We start from the raw sequence: 22,632 nt of genomic DNA, 5'->3' as shown, positions 1-22,632 counted from the left end.
AGCAGAACGTTCTCCACGGCGTCTCCAGACTCTGTCACATCTGTCACGTGTGCTCAGTGTGAACCTGCTTTCATCTGTGAAGAGCACAGGGCGCCAGTGGCGAATTTGCGTATCTTGGTGTTCTCTGGCAAATGCCAAACGTCCTGCACGGTGTTGGGCTGTAAGCACAACCCCCACCTGTGGACGTCGGGCCCTCATACCACCCTCATGGAGTCTGTTTCTGACCGTTTGAGCAGACACATGCACATTTGTGGCCTGCTGGAGGTCATTTTGCAGGGCTCTGGCAGTGCTCCTCCTGCTCCTCCTTGCACAAAGGCGGAGGTAGCGGTCCTGCTGCTGGGTTGTTGCCCTCCTACGGCCTCCTCCACGTCTCCTGATGTACTGGCCTGTCTCCTGGTAGCGCCACCATGCTCTGGACACTGATTTAGGTGTAATCATTAGCCCAACAGTTGCAAATGAGAGTTTCTATTGGACAAATTCAGTTTTGTTCTGTTTGCTTCCGACAAAAAACATTCTTCAACAACATTGGTGGAATGAATACACCCCTGATCACATGCAAATACAGCCACATATAAACTGCATGATTACTCATTGTATATATAATTCCTTCTCGCATTTACGCTCTCTCCTCCTCTCACCTTTTCCCTTCGCTTGTGCACAACACAACAGCTGTCTGTGACCAGCCAAGCCAAACTTTCATACCATAATTGCAAGACACAGCCTACATCGATGTAGCCATATTAATGTCATAGTCAGCATAGCTAATAGAACTAAAACATCAGTAAACCCGCTACAATCATGCAGTACAGTGTACAGCATGTAGTTTAGCAGTTACATCGGCAGGCCCCGGTGGCAATAAATTACAGGCCCCGGTGGCAATAAAAACCAAATGCTTAGCTTGACTTGGAAGAGTTCTAGTGTTGGATAGCCATAGCCAGCTAGCTAAAATAGAATCCCTCTCTGTCTGAACCAGGTGTTTGAGTAGGCTAAACTAGCTAGCTGCATTTGCTAGTTTCTTCTCCTTCATTTTGGAATATATTAATTTGTTCAAAACTGTTCAACTATTGTCTTTCTCTCTCTTTGAGTCAACTACTCACTATATGTTATGCACTGCACTGCTAGCTAGCTGTAGCTTATGCTTTCAGTTCTAGATTCATTCTCTGATCCTTTGATTGGGTGGACAACATGTCAGTTCATGCTACAAGAGCTCTGATAGGTTAGAGGACGTCCATCGGAAGATGTCATAATTACTATGTAAGTCTATTGAAGGGGGTAATAACCATGAGCCTTCTAGGTTTTGTTTTGAAATCAATGTACCCAGAGGAGAACAAAAGCTAGCTGTCCTCCGGCTACACCATGGTGATCCCCTACAGAGTGCTGCTGAGGCTACTGTAGACCTTCATTGCAAAACAGCGTGTTTTAATACATTTGGTGTAGTTTTATCTAAAAGGGATAACTTTTTTAATATTTCACTATTAAGAAATTCACTGAGGAGGATGATCCTTCATCTTCTGAGGAGCCTCCACTAATATACTGTGCAAAGCTATCATCAAGACAAAGGGTGGCTAATTTGAAGAATCTCAAATATAAAATATATTTTGATTTGTTTAACACTTTTTTGGTTACTACATCAATCAATGATAATAAAGCCCTTCTTACATCAGCTGATGTCAAAGTGCTGTACAAACACTCAGTCTAAAACCCCAAACAGCAAGCAATGCAGGTGTAGAAGCACGGTGGCTAGGAAAAACTCCCTAGAAAGGCCGGAACCTTGGAAGAAACCTAGAGAGGAACCAGGCTATGAGGGGTGGCCAGTCATCTTCTGGCTGTGCTGGGTGGAGATTATAACAGAACATGGCTAAGATGTACATGATTCCATATGTGTTATTTCATAGTTTTGGTGTCTTCACTATTATTCTACAATATAGAAAATAGTACAAATAAAGAAAAACCCTTGAATGAGTAGGTGTGTCCAAACTTTTGACTGGTACTGTATATAACCATTTTTTGTTGAATTTTCATTGTTGGACATAAGACTGTAAAATACCAGGAAATCAGCTTCATGTGATTTTAATCTTGTAAATCTGTTCCCAAGTATTCCCACGCTGTAATGGGTGCGCGTGTTGGTGGCAGGGGAGTCAGGCGCAGGAGAATCAAACTTGGTATAAACGGAGTCATTTAATCAGTGCTTCACAAAACTCCAAAACCAAAATTACAAAATAATAAAAAGTGGGTACAAAACCTGTCGCGCACCATCACATAATACACAAACATACAATCAAACAATCTCCAACAAGGACATGAGGGATAACAGAGGGTTAAATACACAACATGTAATTGATGGGATTGGAACCAGGTGTGAAGGAAGACAAGACAAAACCAATGGAAAATGAAAAATGGATCAGTGATGGCTAGAAGGTCGGTGACGTCGACCGCCGAACACCGCCCGAACAAGGAGAGGGATCGACTTCAGCAGAAGTCGTAACACACGCATAATAGAGAGACAAATGTAAGCAAGGTTTGTGAAATGGTTATGTTTCAGTCAAATATTATATCTGTTTGGTTTTCTTGCAGTCCATTTGCAGTGTACAAATTATTTGTAATTATGTTTCGGTCCCCCTGTATTCAGTGGTGGAAAAAATACTCAATTGTCATACTTGAGTAAAAATAAAGATATCTTAATAGAAAATGACTTAAGTCAAATTTAAAGTCACCCAGTAAAATACTACTTGAGTAAAAATCTAAAAGTATTTAGTTTTAAATATACTTAAGTATCAAAAGTAAATGGAATTGCTCAAATGTACTTAAGTATCAAAAGTAAAAGTAAAAATACAAACCATTTCAAATTCCTTATATTAAGCAAATAAGACGGCACAATTTTTTTTTTAAATTGACGGATAGCCAGGGGCACACTCCAACACTCAGACATCATTTACAAACAAAGCATTTGTGTTTAGTGAGTCCGTCAGATCAGAGGCAGTAGGGATGACCATGGATGTCCTCTGATTAGTGTGGGAATCGGACCATTTTCCAGTCAAAATGTAACAAGTACTTTTGGGTGTCAGGGTAAATGTATGGAGTAAAAAGTACATTATTTTCTTTAGGAATGTAGTGAAGTAAAGGTAAAAGTTGTCAAAAATATAAATAGTAAAGTAAAGTACAGATACCTCAAAAACGTACTTAAGTGGTACTTTAAAGTATTTTTACTTAAGTACTTTACACCAATGCATGTATTGTATTACTGGTTTACTGTTTTCTTAAGAATATAGCTGTGCATGCCTTCAAAGTGTATCATGTCTTTCACTCTCCTATTACCTTTTTCCAGAAGATACCTGGCAAGAGTGCACTACTGCAAGTATAGACAATTCAGTTGCAGGAACAGTGATTCAAGACGTGGAACAGACATGAAACTCATGAGCAAGCATGGAACAAATAAATATGCAGCACATATGAAACTCATCAACAAGCACACTCATAGCCAACAATATGTCAGGAATGCATGAAAAACCATGGAGAAGAGTTATGTGCACTTAAAAGGCTAACATGAACAGATGTTTTTGACCTGAGAATATGCACTTACAAGTAAACAAGAGCTGTAAACCATGGTATTTGAAATACTGGAGGTTTTGGGGATAGGGTATATGAAGGATATAGGGTATGTTATGGTTAGTACTGTAGAGGTGCTGACATCTTGGACAAGGGAGCTTGACTTTGAGAGAAAGTTGGACAATTCAAATGAATAAACTGGTACTGTATATGTGTATATGTGTATATGTGTTGGAGAAAATATATTAGAAAGAATATATAGTAAAAAAGAGAAGGCAAAGAGCATTGGGAGAGGAATATGATCAAATCAAGTAGGTTGGGCTGTACAGGCTGACACAAATAGGTCAAAGAGTTTATCATTTGTCGGAACACAGAGTGTTTGTGTAACTGGTGTGGTAGTTCCAAGGCCAGGAACTAGCAATGCAGTGCCCATGGCAACCACAGGCAACAGCCGCTGACTAGAGACAATATTAGCATAATGTCAAGGTGAACACATCTGCATGGGGGTCTAGTTGAACACTGTTGTCTACAGACACTGTACATCTCATACTGTTCAACACAAACAGCCCAGATTCTGTGCATCTTACACTCTGATACATGTAGGTCACAGGTGGTGGTGACGCATGCTGCAGCCTAGGAACCTTGCATTTGATTGGCTGCCAGCTCCTTCTAAACCTTTAAAACCAAGGCAAACTAGCGCAGGCATATAGTATGTGCTTATGAAGACGATTGGTATAAGTTGCTGATAACTCGATTTTATAAAGGTTTCGGATGCTCAATGGATGATACATAACAGCATGTTGTTGATGGTTGTTATTATGCTCCTGATGGTTATTCCAGTACATTTCTCTCAAGGCTTGTAAAACAGTGACTAGGCAACCTTGGTTTGCTTTGTGTGTGTATAGAGCACATATGAGACAATTTGAAGAAATGTTACAGAGAGCATCAGCTTTAGGAGATGATTTGCATAGAGATTACAATGGTGCGCACAGAATGTACAGTTTAATCTGTACCTCCTTGATATTCAGCTCTTTGATTTACAGAGAACAATGGGCCAAAGGCCTCATTTACCTATAAAGAACATGTTGATTTCTGTTGGAGGACAAAGTGAATTGGCATCAGTAGTAACACCAGTGGGGGAGCAGGCAACTGCCAGTCTCGCAGTACTTGGAGACAATTATGGTTTGAGCCAAATTAATTACAACCCTTACACACAGGAATCCCCCTGGGTTTTTCTGTACATAACTAATTCTCACAACTGGAAACATGTTCACTGTGAACCTGAGGTGCATTGAGACATACTGCACTAATATCATATCTATATTTTTCTCACTGTCCTATTCAATTCACATCAATTTATCTCATGAGTCATCAAAGCCTTGTTTTATAATCTTATTCTTGAGTGCCAAGTCTCTCGTCACAGCCTGAAAGGGATCTTCTCTGCTTCTGGATGCCGAGATTATTCAGTGTTTAGCTTACTGTTGCTTTTACATACCTGATACCAAGCAAAAGATACTGTATGTGAGATTATTCGGTGTTTAGCTTACTGTTGCTTTTACATACCTGATACCAAGCAAAAGATACTGTATGTGAGATTATTCAGTGTTTAGTTTACTGTTGCTTTTCACATACCTGATACCAAGCAAAAGATACTGTATGTGAGATTATTCAGTGTTTAGCTTACTATTGCTTTTCACATACCTGATACCAAGCAAAAGATACTGTATGTGAGATTATTCAGTGTTTAGCTTACTGTTGCTTTTACATACCTGATACCAAGCAAAATATACTGTATGTGAGATTATTCAGTGTTTAGCTTACTGTTGCTTTTACATACCTGATACCAAGCAAAAGATACTGTATGTGAGATTATTCAGTGTTTAGCTTACTGTTGCTTTTCACATACCTGATACCAAGCAAAAGATACTGTTTGTGAGATTATTCAGTGATGGCTATATTGATAAAAAAAATATGTATATGAATAAGACTATAACCAAAGCAACCAGACCAGAGTGGTGAAAAGTGAACTATCTCTCTCTTATCTGACAAAATGTCTCTGTCGTAACACGTTAATATTTCCTATGGAAAAACCAGAGAGTAAAGGAATTTCTTGCCCTGTGGAAAGTTGGAACTGATTGGAAACTGGGCCCCCAGCCTTCCATCATCCTTCCCTTCTAGTGTCTGGATCCCCCCTGCTCCCCTCTGGAAAAACAATAAGGACAGTCAGAGTGTTCTAAGGCTTCTCCTCATTCTTCCTCTCCATCTCCTTCATAAAGCCCCAGCTTATTTGAGTAGAGTACCCTCACGACAGAGGACACCTTCTGCATAGGAATGTATACTAATTGCTAGTTCAGCCACTGCTCAGGTAGCTACTGTATCACAGCAAAGCAGGTTCCATAAAGCCCTGATAACAAACTCTCAGAATGAAGAGCAGTGTCAACCTGAGCAAGAGAGCCTGCAACGGTCTGTACTCTGCCCATAGTACAGTATATATCTCTACCACTGGTGTACAACACCCGCCTGCAGCCCTTGCAAGGCACGAGGGCCCACGGACTCTGGGGTCCCCCAACCCAAAACATTTATAAAAAATAAACTCAGACTCATTGCAAAATGTGTAGAAAAGCATGAGATTAGCTATAAACCTGCAAATGTTTCCAGACAATACATTGTAGGAAGGTTGCTGTTCCCCCCCCCCCCCCCCCCCCCAAAATATTGAAAAAATGTTGCAGAGGGCCCGCGAAACTGCGCTACGCCAGTGATCCCTACACGATGCAACAGTGAAAGGAGTGCATGATAGAGCACAATTCAATCTGTACTTCATGCCCATTCTGCCCTTCAATAATGACGGAGCAGACAATCCCATAATGTCCTCTGATGATACGGTCCTCGAGATGGGAGCATGCCCTTCTTCTCCTCCTCGTTCTCATTCACTGGTCTTTTCTTTCCATCATCACTCTGCCACGCTGACTTCACAGGTCTACATTACATCAGTGGAGAACTACTCAGACCTCTCCCTTTCTTCTTCTCTCTTTTCTCTCTTTTTCTCTCACACACACATACAGTGCCTTCAGAACAGCCTGAATAAAACATGTAGTAAATTGAGATTTTGTGCCACTGTCCTACACAATACCCCAAAATGTCAAAGTGATAACATTTTTACAAATTAATAAAAAATGAAAGCTGAAATGTCTTGAGTCAATAAGTATTCAACCCCTTTGTTATGTTAAGCCTAAATAAGTCCAGGAGTACAAATGTGCTTAACAAGTCACATAATAAGTTGCATGGACTCACTACCTCATGTCTGTATACCACCCGTGTCACACCCTGATCTGGTTCACCCGTCCCTGTGATTGTCTCCACCTCCTCCAGGTGTCGCTTATTTTCCCCAGTGTATTTATCCCTGTGTTTCCTGTCTCTCTGTGCCTGTTCGTCTTGTATGTTTAGTCAAGTCAACCAGTGTGTTTTTCCCATACTCCTTTTGCTATTCTCCTTTTTCTCGTCCTCCCGGTTTTGACCCTTGCCTGTTTCTGGACTCTGTACCCGCCTTCCTGACCACGAGCCTGTCTGCCACTCTGTACCTCCTGGACTCTGATCTGGTTTTGACCTTTTTGCCTGTCCATAACCATTCTCTTGCCTACACCTTTGGATTATTAAACATTGTAAGACTCCAACCATCTGCCTCCTGTGACTGCATCTGGGTCTCGCCTTGTGCCTTGATAACACGTACAATTATTTGTAAGGTCCCTCAGTTGAGCAGTGAATTTCAAACACAGATTCAACCACAAAGATAAGGGAGGTTTTCCATTGCCTCACAAAGAAGGGCACCTATTGGTAGATTACACTTTGGATGGTGTACCTATACACCCAGTCAATACAAAGACACATGCATCTTTCCTAACTCAGGTGCCGGAGAGGAAGGAAACTGCTCAGGAATTTCACCATGAAGCCAATGGTGACTTTAAAACAGTTACAGAGTGTAATGGCTGTGATAGGAGAAAACAGGATGGATCAAGAACATTGTAGTTACTCCACAATACAAACCTAAATAAAATAGTTAAAAGGAAGTCTGTGCAGAATAAAGTAGACCAAAACATGCATCATGTTTGCAATAAGGCACTAAAGTAAAACTGCAAAAAATGTGGCAAAGAAATAAACTTTATTTTCTGAATACAAAGTGTTATGTTTGGGGGCAAATCCAACACAACACATCACTGAGTACCACTATTCATATTTTCAAGCATGGTGGTGACTGCATCATGTTATGGGTATGCTTGTCATCGGCGACGACTAGGTATTTTTTCAGGTAAAACATACATGGAATAGAGCTCAGCACAGGTAAAATCTTAGAGCAGGTGTTCTTAAACTTTTTCAGCCTGGGACCCAAATTAGAAATTCAGTGTTTTCTTGGGACCCAAACTTAGGAAAATATGCAACTCTACATAAATATTGGTACATTTCATTGCCCTTATGCCTAAAACAAATGCAATATCGACATCTTACTGTAGAACTTATTGTTGAAAGGAAGTCTAGGTTGGAACTGTTGCTGTTAAAATACAATGTATTTTTTAAATTCTGAACTAGAATAAACTGATTGATAACATCACACAGATGTAGACCAGACACACACACACAGTCCTAATGAGAGGTGTGTGGTAGGTTAAAGTTTTCAACAAGCATGTCTATTCTGGGCTCTGTTTTTGACAGTGCAACACTGAGGTCATGCTCGGCATTGAAATTGTTTCTGTACTTGTTTTGTAAAATTATGTCAGAGTTGAGAACCCTGACTAACATAGGTATGTGGTGCCAAACTGGATCTGAACATCTACTGCTTTCTCAGTCAGGCAGGAGACCGCTTCTTGCTGTAGATGAACAACCCAGAACTGCGTGAGTGTGTTTGCAGCAAAAAGCATCTTGCTTCAATCAGTTTATTCCAGTTAAGTATAAAAATTATATTTGTACAGCAACAGTTCCAACCTAGACTAGTTGTCAACAATAATTTATACAGTAAGATGTACAGTAGGCCTACCCCATACCCCTTTTTAATGGTATCCAATTGGTAGTTACAGTCTTGTCTCATCGCTGCAACTCCCGTGTGGACTCGGGAGAGGCAAAGGTCGAGAGCTGTGCATCCTCCGAAACACAACCCAACCAAGCCTGCTTCTTGACACAATGCTCACTTAACCCGGAAGCCAGCCGCACCAATGTGTCGGAGGAAACACCGTACACCTGGCGACCGTGTCAGTGTGCACGGCCCGCCACAGGAGTCGCTAGTGCATGATGGGACAAGGACATCCCTGCCGGCCAAACCCTCCCCTAACTCGGACAACGCTGGTCCAATTGTGCACCGCCCCATTGGTCTCCCGGTCGCGGCCGGCTGCGACAGAGCCTGGACTCGAACCTAGAATCTATAGTGGCACCGCTAGCACTACCATGCAGTGCCTTAGACCACTGCGACACTCGGGAGGCAGACCTGATCATTTTTCATCTTCATCTGTACAGTTACTAGTGTGGCACTATCAGTAACTAGCTTGCTTTGGCGAATGTTACCTATTAGCTGTGCATAGGGGATAGTTTGAAAGTGAAACTCACATATACTACTATGAGAGTTAGTACTCCCTTATTTCTGCTTATCATCACCTGTTATAAAATGACAACAATGCCTCGCTAGCTGACTTACTTTTCCACTGTCGCACTTCCCAGCACAAAACACATTGTGGGCGCTCATCGTTATAAGTTTGTATGAAAGAGAGAGAAACTCATCGCTGTATATGCGTTTCATGATAATTGAGCTCAGTCAAAACATGTAGCTTGCACGAGTCCATTTCATGACATCAGTGAGTGATGGCAAGTGGGAATAACAAGTCAGTGGCTTGAACGACAGCTCTGCATCGTGCGTGTCGCGGAGTGATCTTCAAGAAAAGGGAGAAGCACACAGGCATCTCCCTCTCACACTTGCGCAGCTGCCAAACTGAGCAGAGACTGCTGCTAAGCAGAGAGCGCACTGTACAGAGAGCGCGGATGTACAAATCAATACCAGTAATTAATGAAATAATTATAAATGTACTCTGACACGTGACCCATAATTTAAGAAAGGCTGTCTTGAAGGAAAACCTGGTTAAGTCAGCTTTCCAACAGACACTGGGAGACAAATTTACCTTTCAGCATGACAATAACCAAAAACACAAGGCCAAATATACAGTGGGGCAAAAAAGTATTTAGTCAGCCACCAATTGTGCAAATTCTCCCACTTAAAAAAGATGAAAGAGGCCTGTAATTTTCATCATAGATACACTTCAATTATAACAGACAAAATTAGAAAAACTGAAAATCACATTGTAGGATTTTTTTTAAATTTATTTGCATATTATGGTGGAAAATAAGTATTTGGTCACCTACAAACAAGCAAGATTTCTGGCTCTCACAGACCTGTAACTTCTTCTTTAAGAGGCTCCTCTGTCCTCCACTCATTACCTGTATTAATGGCACCTGTTTGAACTTGTTATCAGTATAAAAGACACCTGTCCACAACCTCAAACAGTCACACTCCAAACTCCACTATGGCCAAGACCAAAGAGCTGTCAAAGGACACCAGAAACAAAATTGTAGACCTGCACCAGGCTGGGAAGACTGAATCTGCAATAGTAAGCAGCTTGGTTTGAAGAAATCAACTGTGGGAGCAATTATTAGCAAATGGAAGACATACAAGACCACTGATAATCTCCCTCGATCTGGGGCTCCACGCAAGATCTCACCCCGTGGGGTCAAAATGATCACAAGAACGGTGAGCAAAAATCCCAGAACCACACGGGGGGACCTAGTGAATGACCTGCAGAGAGCTGGGACCAAAGTAACAAAGCCTACCATCAGTAACACACTACGCCGCCAGGGACTCAAATCCTGCAGTGCCAGACGTGTCCCCCTGCTTAAGCCAGTACATGTCCAGGCCCGTCTGAAGTTTGCTAGAGAGCATTTGGATGATCCAGAAGAAGATTGGGAGAATGTCATATGGTCAGATGAAACCAAAATATAACTTTTTGGTAAAAACTCAACTCGTCGTGTTTGGAGGACAAAGAATGCTGAGTTGCATCCAAAGAACACCATACCTACTGTGAAGCATGGGGGTGGAAACATCATGCTTTGGGGCTGTTTTTCTGCAAAGGGACCAGGACGACTGATCCGTGTAAAGGAAAGAATGAATGGGGCCATGTATCGTGAGATTTTGAGTGAAAACCTCCTTCCATCAGCAAGGGCATTGAAGATTAATCGTGGCTGGGTCTTTCAGCAGGACAATGATCCCAAACACACCACCCGGGCAACGAAGGAGTGGCTTCGTAAGAAGAATTTCAAGGTCCTGGAGTGGCCTAGCCAGTCTCCAGATCTCAACCCCATAGAAAATCTTTGGAGGGAGTTGAAAGTCCGTTTTTCCCAGCAACAGCCACAAAACATCACTGCTCTAGAGGAGATCTGCATGGAGGAATGGGCCAAAATACCAGCAACAGTGTGTGAAAACCTTGTGAAGACTTACAGAAAACGTTTGACCTCTGTCATTACCAACAAAGGGTATATAACCAAATATTTAGATAAACTTTTGTTATTGACCAAATACTTATTTTCCACCATAATTTGCAAATAAATTCATAAATAATCCCACAATGTGATTTTCTGGATTTATTTTCTCATTTTGTCTGTCATAGTTGAAGTGTACCTATGATGAAAATTACAGGCCTCTCTCCTTTTTTAAGTGGGAGAATTTGCACAATTGGTGTCTGACTAAATACTTTTTTGCCCCACAGTATACTGGAGTTGCTTACCAAGATGACATTCCTGAGTGGCCTAGTTACTGTTTTGATTTAAATTGCCTTGGAAATGGCTGTCTAGCAATGATCAACAACCAACTTGACAAGAGCTTGAACAATTTTTTAAAGAAAAATGTGCAAATATTGTACAATCCAGGTGTGGTTCAAAAAGATAATACTATTAATTGGTACGATGACAAGGTGACTTCGTTTAGGATAAGATCACTTTATTTGATAAGATCACTTTATTAGTCCAACTGAAATTTGACTTCTGCTTTTAACCCAACCCCTCCAAAATACACACATACTTTACATACAGACATACAGTATACAGGTTTTTGGAGCGGTGCGGGGGACTGCCCAGGGAGCTGTTGTTGTAGGGGGTTATGTGCTTTGCTCAAACGCACAAGTGTCATGGTTCCACCAGCCACCAGATAGCGGCAGAGACCATCTTAGAGACAATTATGACACTCAGGTGTTATCTATTTGCCATTATGATTTCCCCTTTAAAAGGAGTGTGTTTCTGTTTTTGCAGAAGCTTGGTTTTTGGTTGCCATATGTGGCATGTGTGATCCTTCTGTTACCTTGTTTCTCAGTAAAGTATTTGCTTTATCCTAAATCATTGATTCTTCGTCTGGTCCATTCTCTGCACCTGCGTTCAACCTCACCACGTCACACTCAACAGCAGGCAATGGCATCTAAGATTTGATACCAGCAACCCTCACCAGCTCACTTCACGCCAGATTTTTCCCATCGGATCTGGGATTCGAACTGTCGACGCTAGGCTAACTGCTGTACCAGCTTCAACTGCACCATTGCCTAAATGTCTATGGGCATTTACAGGACCAATATTAAGCCTAGTACTGGACACAAAATGATGTACAATTAAAAATGTAGTCTATGTCTGGGAAACTGCCCCCTAGAAGTATCAAAACAACCCCCCCCCCCCCCCTTTCCCTTTCAAACACCTTAATTCAACTAAATCAGCCTTCTTATAAAAGTGTCAAGCACACACTGACTAAGCCAATGAAGCAGGGTGAATAGCTGGGAAACTTCCCCAAGTGCACAAATCAGCCAATAATGAACACATTAAGTGTTTTCTGCTGGGTCTGTATTCAGGAACAGAAGGTTCATGTGCACAAAGACTGACACCAGAACATCAGTTGTTCCCATGGCCTTGTCCTCATTTTCAGCTCTGATTGGGTTTTACCATAATGCCAAATGGCTAATAGACAGGCTGATGATAACATCACATGTTTGACATTTGGATTGGATTGAATTAGTGGTTTGTTTGTGTCAATGAGGGCTTTGTGTCCTAGAGAGCTCACAAATATTCCCCATTCTGTGGGTTTCCTTTGCCTTTTCCAAACCCAATACAAAAACTCTCTGTATCTTCTCAGAACTAAGCACAGATGCCAAAGCTCTATAATGACAAGTCTTTCACTCTCTCTTCTTGCTGTGTGGTGAAAGGAAATGGACATGTAGGAAAGGGTAGATTTGTGGTTAACCAATAAACTGCACCAAACACTATTACTTATTCCCTTTTTATGAGTGTTTAAGATACCCTGATTGAAGAACAGTGACGACACAAAAGGCCAGTTATATCATGAAGTACCACAAAAAGGACAGTTAACCTATTGTTTTGCATGGGGAACAAATGCGTATCTTCTCGTCTGATAGGCATATACATTTCAACCTTTCTGTATGCCCTGACACAAACTCCAGGGAATTTCCATGGTAAATATCTAAATCCTGATATCAGTGTGTGTTGTTTAGTTAGGGGAAGAGATTCTGCATGCCCTGACAGTCAGGTAGGTTTACAGTATGAAAGATGAAGGGTGGGCATGCAAAGCGAACATGAAGTTTCCAATCATTATCCCTCCATTAGCCTCTAACCAGTGGTTCGGTACAAGTGCTCGCTGCATGCTATTTCCTTCTATTTTTACAAATACATTTTGTTCAGAAATGTTCTTGAGAGATCCATCAAAGTCAATAACACGGTATGGAAATAAGAACGATTCAATGTCAAATGGTGTCAGTGACATCCTCCAGATAGTTTCAGTATGGTATATATGCTCAAGGGCATGGGTGCACTGTCTCCAAATCTACTGTATTCACCTACCTCAGTGGAAATCTAGACTAGGTATCCAAAAACCATTTAATTATTTGTCAGAGTGGTTCAAATCCTCATGTGACATGTAGCTCCTGTGAAGGAATAATCCTCTAGCTCCTTGTTAGTCCAGGCAACAGGAAGCCTGGGAAGATGACTGCATGCTAACCTGAAAGTTAATAAGGGCTTCTCTGCCAGGGGCCACCTAATCAGCATGGAAATCATAAATGGCTTTTAACAGCATGTCGCCCTCCACTGCAGATGTGCTCTGCAACCCAGACCAGTTAATGTTTTCACACAGTGCAATGCTACAGCTTTGTATTTCACAAATGTGCTGTGATAATAAAGTACCAGTCCATGGTGCACACATGGTGTGAGAATTGAAATACTGTTGGAATGCATACAAACTTATCCTTTAAGAGTTTTTAAGTATAAATACAGATGCATACACATACACACTTACACAGCAGAGGGTAGTGCGGTCTGCACAACGCATCACCGGGGGAAAACTACCTGCCCTCCAGGACACCTACAGCACCCGATGTCACAGGAAGGCCAAAAAGATCTTCAAGGACAACAACCATCTGAGCCACTGCCTGTTCACCCTGCTATCATTCAGCAGGCGAGGTCAGTACAGATATGCATCAAAGCAGGGACAGAGAGACTGAAAAACAGCTTCTATCTCAAGGCCATCAGACTGTTAAACAGCCATCACTAACATAGAGAGGCTGCTGCCAACATACAGACTCAAATCTCTGGCCACCTTAAATAACTTAATAAAGGTTATCACTTGTCACTTTAAATAACGGCACTTTAATAATTTTTACATAGAGGTATCACTAGTCACTTTAAATAACGGCACTTTAATAATTTTTACATAGAGGTATCACTAGTCACTTTAAATAACGGCACTTTAATAATTTTTACATAGAGGTATCACAAGTCACTTTAAATAACGGCACTTTAATAATTTTTACATAGAGGTATCACTAGTCACTTTAAATAACGGCACTTTAATAATTTTTACATATCCTACATTTCTCATATGTATATACTGTATTCTACACCATCTACTGCATCTTGTCTATGCCACAACGCCATCGCTCATCCATATATTTATATGAACATATTCTTATTCATCCCCTTACATTTGTGTGTATAAGGTAGTTGTTGTGAATTTGTTAGATTACTTGTAAGATTTTACCTCATAGTCAAAACTAGAAGCAAAGCCATTTCGCTACTCTTGCATTAACATCTGCTTACCAATGTGTATGTGACCAATCAAATTTGATTTGATTTGATGCACGCACACAGGCACTCAATTGACTCAGAAAATGGTACACGATGATTTACACCCCAGTACTCAACTCAGTCTCACATGATGATGGGGAGTGAGAGGAGAGCATTCCCTTATTTCCATTCTAAATGAAAGTTACACTTTCCCTGACCTCCAAGGGAAGACACACACACACCTTTTCTAGGTACCTTTTTCCCAACTGTCAGATGAAAGTAGTCCTACATGTGATCCTAGAGGATTGTATCTCTTTTCTGATATCTGGCAGGTGTGGTATTAACAGTTAGGGACAGCACATTATTTATAATGAGGGATACCGGGAGAAAATCTGACCTCTCTGAAATGAAAATGTATGGCCCTCCTTTCAGTAAAATATATTTTTACCCTGAAACCTCCCCATAGCCAAAAGAATAATGAAAACAAAGTAGATAGCAGAGAACATGCCAACCGTTTTACCCTCACTCCTAGGACAGACCAGAGCGTTCGATGTGCAGTTTTAGAAACTGTTATTTGTCTTATAAGCATTATATTGCAACATAGCATGAACGGTAGAAGGGGGTCCTCCTCCAGATTTTTTTTGTGGACATTTTTACAAAGCATTTCTTGCAATTCTGCACAGTTTGGCATGACTTATTATGCCTCTCTTGAGGGGTATATGAAGGGGTATTTTGAAAACAGAATAAGTGGAAAGGAATAAAGGCGTTTGCATGCTTCCCATCAGGTCTGACCGGTTTGTGTATAGTATGACGATATTTTGTGATGTTTTTGTTCTTTTTTGTCTTTGGCAAGGGTTTTCCCTTGAGGCAAACAGATGTTTGGTAACTGAAGTCTACGCTCCTTCGTTGGTGATTGGTCAACTGTAGTGGTGATCTTCTCGATTCAGCCCGAAATTCAGTGTGTATTCAATATAGCAAATGACAACAACACCAACTTCAAGCATGGCTTGGCTGAGGAGGTACAAAAGTACCTGCACATCTACAATTCTAGCCATGCATTATATAAAGACCCGCATGTAAAGGCCAATTCATGGAGTGATATTGCAGAGATGCTTGGTTCCGACCCAATCACTTGCTGGAAAAAGTGGGGTAATATTCAGGCCAAGTTCATCAAGGAAAATAAAATAACCAAGGGAGATGCCACTAGAACGGCTACTCCAGAAATGTTGCTGCAGCTTTCCTGTCTTGTTCGGCACATGATGCATGGGTAGTTGGAAAGCAACATGCTGTCTTCACCAGACATGTAAGTTGTTGTATTTTCTATTGTAGTCGAGGAAAAGAGTAGCCATATTTGATAACAATAGCTAGCCAGCTAGTACTAGCTACTTGGCTGGCTAGCTAGCCAAGCAGCATACTTGTGCAGAGAAAGCAAGCCAACCAACTAATCTAAAGATCATTACAATTTTTGGTCAAACATAATTTTGTCAGATAATGAAAATCATAAGCTTCCCACATTGTTAACACCGAAGTCAAAGTTTGGTAGCAAGGTCCAGCTAGCTAAAATGTTGCAAAAGTTTGAGCAGAGTTGAGTAACTAGGCCAGACCTACACAACTCTGCTCAAATGTATGCAACATTATAGTCTATTGTTGTCTTGGTTAATGATATTTGATATGTTGTTAATTGATCGTTTGGACATGTGGACTAAAGAGCCCTATACTTCGGCCCCTAGCCTTATCACACACTGAGCTATAGTGCAGAATGGGAAACTTTCTCCATACAGGACCTGGGATGTTCTATCCTGGGCCCACCTCTAAGACCTACTCCATTGGCTTGCTCCTCACCAATGCCACAGAGCAGCAGCAGTAGTAGCAGGGGTATGAGAAGGGAGAAAAGAGATGCAGACTCAGCCCTTGACACATCACTCAAAAATGCATTGCAAATGATTGAAGACAGATCTCAAGATCTGCACCGAGCCACCAGCTTGTCCCAGAGGTACAGTGCCTTGCGAAAGTATTCGGCCCCCTTGAACTTTGCGACCTTTTGCCACATTTCAGGCTTCAAACATAAAGATATAAAACTGTATTTTTTTGTGAAGAATCAACAACAAGTGGGACACAATCATGAAGTGGAACGACATTTATTGGATATTTCAAACTTTTTTAACAAATCAAAAAATGAAAAATTGCGCGTGCAAAATTATTCAGCCCCCTTAAGTTAATACTTTGTAGCGCCACCTTTTGCTGCGATTACAGCTGTAAGTCGCTTGGGGTATGTCTCTATCAGTTTTGCACATCGAGAGACTGACATTTTTTCCCATTCCTCCTTGCAAAACAGCTCGAGCTCAGTGAGGTTGGATGGAGAGCATTTGTGAACAGCAGTTTTCAGTTCTTTCCACAGATTCTCGATTGGATTCAGGTCTGGACTTTGACTTGGCCATTCTAACACCTGGATATGTTTATTTTTGAACCATTCCATTGTAGATTTTGCTTTATGTTTTGGATCATTGTCTTGTTGGAAGACAAATCTCCGTCCCAGTCTCAGGTCTTTTGCAGACTCCATCAGGTTTTCTTCCAGAATGGTCCTGTATTTGGCTCCATCCATCTTCCCATCAATTTTAACCATCTTCCCTGTCCCTGAAGAAAAGCAGGCCCAAACCATGATGCTGCCACCACCATGTTTGACAGTGGGGATGGTGTGTTCAGGGTGTGTTCAGGGTGATGACCTGTGTTGCTTTTACGCCAAACATAACGTTTTGCATTGTTGCCAAAAAGTTCAATTTTGGTTTCATCTGACCAGAGCACCTTCTTCCACATGTTTGGTGTGTCTCCCAGGTGGCTTGTGGCAAACTTTAACCGACACTTTTTATGGATATCTTTAAGAAATGGCTTTCTTCTTGCCACTCTTCCATAAAGGCCAGATTTGTGCAATATACGACTGATTGTTGTCCTATGGACAGAGTCTCCCACCTCAGCTGTAGATCTCTGCAGTTCATCCAGAGTGATCATGGGCCTCTTGGCTGCATCTCTGATCAGTCTTCTCCTTGTATGAGCTGAAAGTTTAGAGGGACGGCCAGGTCTTGGTAGATTTGCAGTGGTCTGATACTCCTTCCATTTCAATATTATCGCTTGCACAGTGCTCCTTGGGATGTTTAAAGCTTGGGAAATCTTTTTGTATCCAAATCCGGCTTTAAACTTCTTCACAACAGTATCTCGGACCTGCCTGGTGTGTTCCTTGTTCTTCATCATGCTCTCTGCGCTTTTAACGGACCTCTGAGACTATCACAGTGCAGGTGCATTTATACGGAGACTTGATTACACACAGGTGGATTGTATTTATCATCATTAGTCATTTAGGTCAACATTGGATCATTCAGAGATCCTCACTGAACTTCTGGAGAGAGTTTGCTGCACTGAAAGTAAAGGGGCTGAATAATTTTGCACGCCCAATTTTTCAGTTTTTGATTTGTTAAAAAGTTTGAAATATCCAATAAATGTCGTTCCACTTCATGATTGTGTCCCACTTGTTGTTGATTCTTCACAAAAAAATACAGTTTTATATCTTTATGTTTGAAGCCTGAAATGTGGCAAAAGGTCGCAAAGTTCAAGGGGGCCGAATACTTTCGCAAGGCACTGTAAATAATTTCAGACTCTCCTCCTTTATTCTGATCTCCAATCCTCTCTTCTGTTGTTATTTTTCCTCCTTTCCCCACCATGCACACTGCTCTCCACAGACACTCCTCTAATCCCCCCCCTCCCCCCATCCTCTCCACAGGGCCTGGCACAGAAAGGTGATTTCATTGCCAAAATTGCGGGAGGAATTTGATCACCATTTGCATGACTTCAAGAAGAGGACATGGACCGACTGGGAACACAGTGAAATTAACAACTTGTTTTGTTGTTGTTCAGACATCTCAGGAGTTAGACACTAGACACTTTCATTTTATTCTATAGACACTTTTGTTGTTTACATGTCTGTTTTTCGCAGACACATTTGTGCTATTGTACAAATAATATAATTTATTTTCTTACACTATGCCCAAAACGAATGCGCGCATGTGTCTGCGTGCGCGTGCGTCTGCATGCGCATCATGTGCAAATTGATTTTGTCCCCCCACACCAAACGCGATCACGACACGCAGGTTGAAGTATTATTATTCATAAATATTTGTAGTTACACCCTGACACTTCAATTATATTTCCTTCTCAAACGGGTTGTTCGGATCCTGGATGGTGATTGGTTGATATGCGGGAGTTGTGGGACAAAATAACATGACATCTTAATGTCATAATTCCACTGTCCCGCAGCCCAGGCAGGAAATTCATGAACTATATCTCTCTTGGGAAAAAAGCATCTACACATTATTTTTCCATGCTACTATTTGGTTTGCAATGGTCGGGGTTGTATAAACCTACCTGTCTGCGTCTATGACATGTGCAACAATGTATAATTTTACAAATGCAATCTCTCCAGTGCCATTAGGCTGGCTAGCCCTAGAATGAACGTGAAATTAATAATTCACCATGGAAACTGTAAACACTTAGAATTCCATTAATTTATTAACCAGCCCTATTGGACATTTATTCAATCATCTCTCAACTCTCATCATCATTGAATTTCTGCTAGCTAGCTACATACCAGTGATTTGTTTAGCGTAGTAACGTTGGGCTGGTTGTTAGTTATTTTCTCATGTTTTGATCCAGTCGTTAATCATTCTATTCAATTGACATTACTATGCTAAACAAATCATTTGCATATAGCTAGCTAGCAGAGATTCAATTATGTTGAGAAACAAGAACTTAAATAAATAATGATTTACACAACTCCTGCATATAAACTAATCAGCATCTAGGATCAAAACAACCAGTTTTATAATGTGGTTTACTTTAAGAGCCCAGGTGAAAAATAAATGTAAAAAAAATTGTGCTGAAAAAGGTCTGTTTCCTCATCTCAATACAATGTGTTTCAATGCATTCTATTTGAACATTAAGTGCTGACAACGTTGAGAAGAGCTTTGTGCCACAGCTTTTAACGACTTTCTTCTACTTGTGTGGGGTAGTTCAATCAAATCTAAATTAAAAACAATTTTTTTTTCTTCACCTTTATTTAACCAGGTAGGCCAGTTGAGAACAATTTCTCATTTTCAACTGAGACCTGGCCAAGATAAAGCAAATAAGTGTGACACTAACAACAACACAGAGTTACATACAGAATAAACAAACATACAGTCAATAACACAATAGAAAAGTCTAGATACAGTGTGTGCAAATGAGGTAAGATTAGGAAGGTAAGGCAATAAATAGGCCATAGTGGCGAAATAATTACAATTTAACAATTAAACACTGGAGTGATGGATGTGCAGAAGATGAATGTGCAAGTAGAGATACTGGGGTGCAAAGGAGCAAAACAAACAAACAACAATATGGGGATGAGGCAGTTGGGTCGGCTATTTACAGATGGGCTATGTACAGGTGCAATGATCGGTAAGCTGCTCTGACAGCTGATGCTTAAAGTTAGTGAGGGAGATATAAGCTTCAGTGATTTTTGCAAGTCATTATGGTCATTATGGTCATTAGCAGCAAAGGAGCAAAGGAGGAATTGGCTTTGGGGGTGACCAGTGAAATATACCTGCTGGAGCGCGTGCTACAGGTGGGTGCTGCTATGGTGACCAGTGAGCTGGGATAAGGCGGGGCTTCTCCTCGCAAAGACTTACAGATGACCTTGACCTTGATGAATATGAAGCGAGGGCCAGCCAACGAGAGCATACAGGTCACAGTGCTGGGTAGTATATGGGGCTTTGGTGACAAAATGGATGGCACTGTGATAGACTGCATCCAATTTGCTGAGTAGAGTGTTGGAGGCTATTTTGTAAATGACATCGCCAAAGTCAAGGATCGGTAGGATAGTCAGTTTTACGAGGGTATGTTAGACAGCATGAGTGAAGGAGGCTTTGGTGCAAAATAGGAAGCCGATTCTAGATTTAATTTTGGATTGGAGATGCTTAATGTGAGTCTGGAAGGGGAGTTTACAGTCTAAACAGACACCTAGGTATTTGTAGTTATCCACATATTCTCAGAACCGTCCAGAGTAGTGATGCTAGACGAGCGGGCAAGTACTGGCAGCGACACCCCTCCACAACATTCTGCTGAAAAGGCAGCGTGCAGAATTCAAAAATATTTTTTTGAAATATGTAACTTTCATACATTAACAAGTGCAACACACCAAATGAAAGATACACTTCTTGTTAATCTATCCATCGTGTCCGATTTCAAAAAGGCTTTACAGCAAAAGCACAACATATGATTATGTTAAGTCAGAGCCGAGTCACAAAAACACACACAGCCATTTTCCAGCCAAAGAGAGGTGTCACAAAAAGCCGAAATATAGATAAAATTAATCACTAACCTTTGATGATCTTCATCAAATGACACTCATAGCACATCATGTTACACAATACATGTATGTTTTGTTTGATAAAGTGCATATTTATATCCAAAAATCTCAGTTTACATTGGCGTGTTACATTCAGTAATGTTTTTCTTCCAGAGAGCCAAATCAATTTACAGAAATACTCATAATAAACATTGCTAAAAGATACAAGTGTTATTCACAGAATTAAAGATATACTTCTCCAGGTTTCAAAAAAACTTTACAGAAAAAGCAAACCATGCAATAATCTGAGTACGGCGCTCAGACAACAAATCAAGCTAAACAGATATCCGCCATGTTGGAGTCAACGGAAGTCAGAAATAGCATTATAAATACTTACCTTTGATGATCTTCATCAGAATGCACTCCCAGGAATCCCAGTTTCACAATAAATGTTTGATTTGTTCGATAAAGTTCATCTTTATGTACAAATTCCTCCTTTTTGTTAGCGCGTTCAGCCCAGTATTCCAAATTCATGACGCGTGATCACTAGGAGCAGACGAAAAGTCAAAAGTTCTGTTACAGTCCGTAGAAACATGTCAAACGAAGTATATAATCAATCTTTAGGATGTTTTTAACATAAATCTTCAATAATGTTCCAACCGGAGAATTCCTTTGTCTTCAGAAATGCAATGGAACTCAAGCTAACTCTCACGTGAACACGCTTCACCAGCTCGTGGCACTCTGCCAGACCACTGACTCAAAGAGCCCTCATTCCCCCCTCCGCTTTTCATACAAACGTGAAAATGATGCCCCCTATCCCAAACAGGTTAACACAGTGTCCAAAGAAGGGCCAGAAGTATACAGAACGGTGTCATCAGCATAGAGATGGATCAGATAACCACCAGCAGCAAGAGTGACATCATTGATGTATACAGAGAAAAGAGTCGGCCCGAGAATTGAACCTCTTGGCACCCCAATAGAGACTGCCAGAGGTCCGGACAACAGGCCCTTCAATTTGACACACTGGACTCTGTCTGAGAAGTAGTTGGTGAACCAGGCGAGGCAGTCATTTTAGAAACTTAGGCTGTTGAGTCTGCCTTAAAGAATGCGGTGATTGACAGAGTCGAAAGTCTTGGCCAGGTCGATGAATATGACTGCACAGTATTGTCTTTTATCGATTGCGGTTATGATATCGTTTAGGACCTTGAGCGTGACTGAGGTGCACCCATGACCAGCTCGGATGCACACTAATACATAATATTTTCAAGTTTAATTTTATTAACCAGATTACAACTCCACATTTTAGTACAAAGTACTTTGGAAGAAGAACTGAGTGAGTCTGTGAGCAGTCCAAACAAAAGCCAATTCTGCATGATTGGCTGGCCTTGGGTTAAGTTGTCCTTTCCTAACCATGTCTTCCTGCCCTGGCACATGTCCAGGGGGAGAGGAATAAGTCTCTTAGCTAGTTTCTTGTTTAACTTGCAAGCCATGTCGCCTTGACATGAGGTCTCCCTGGCTTTTGGAGATTTTGGTCCCCTGCCAGAACCCTCCACTCTCCAAGTTGGTAGTTGCCAGAAGGG

Source organism: Oncorhynchus clarkii, chromosome 7, assembly GCF_045791955.1.
Source record: "Oncorhynchus clarkii lewisi isolate Uvic-CL-2024 chromosome 7, UVic_Ocla_1.0, whole genome shotgun sequence".
NCBI classification, from domain to species: Eukaryota; Metazoa; Chordata; class Actinopteri; order Salmoniformes; family Salmonidae; genus Oncorhynchus; species Oncorhynchus clarkii.
The sequence above is the reverse complement of the archived record's forward strand: the minus strand, read 5'-3'. Positions refer to the sequence as shown.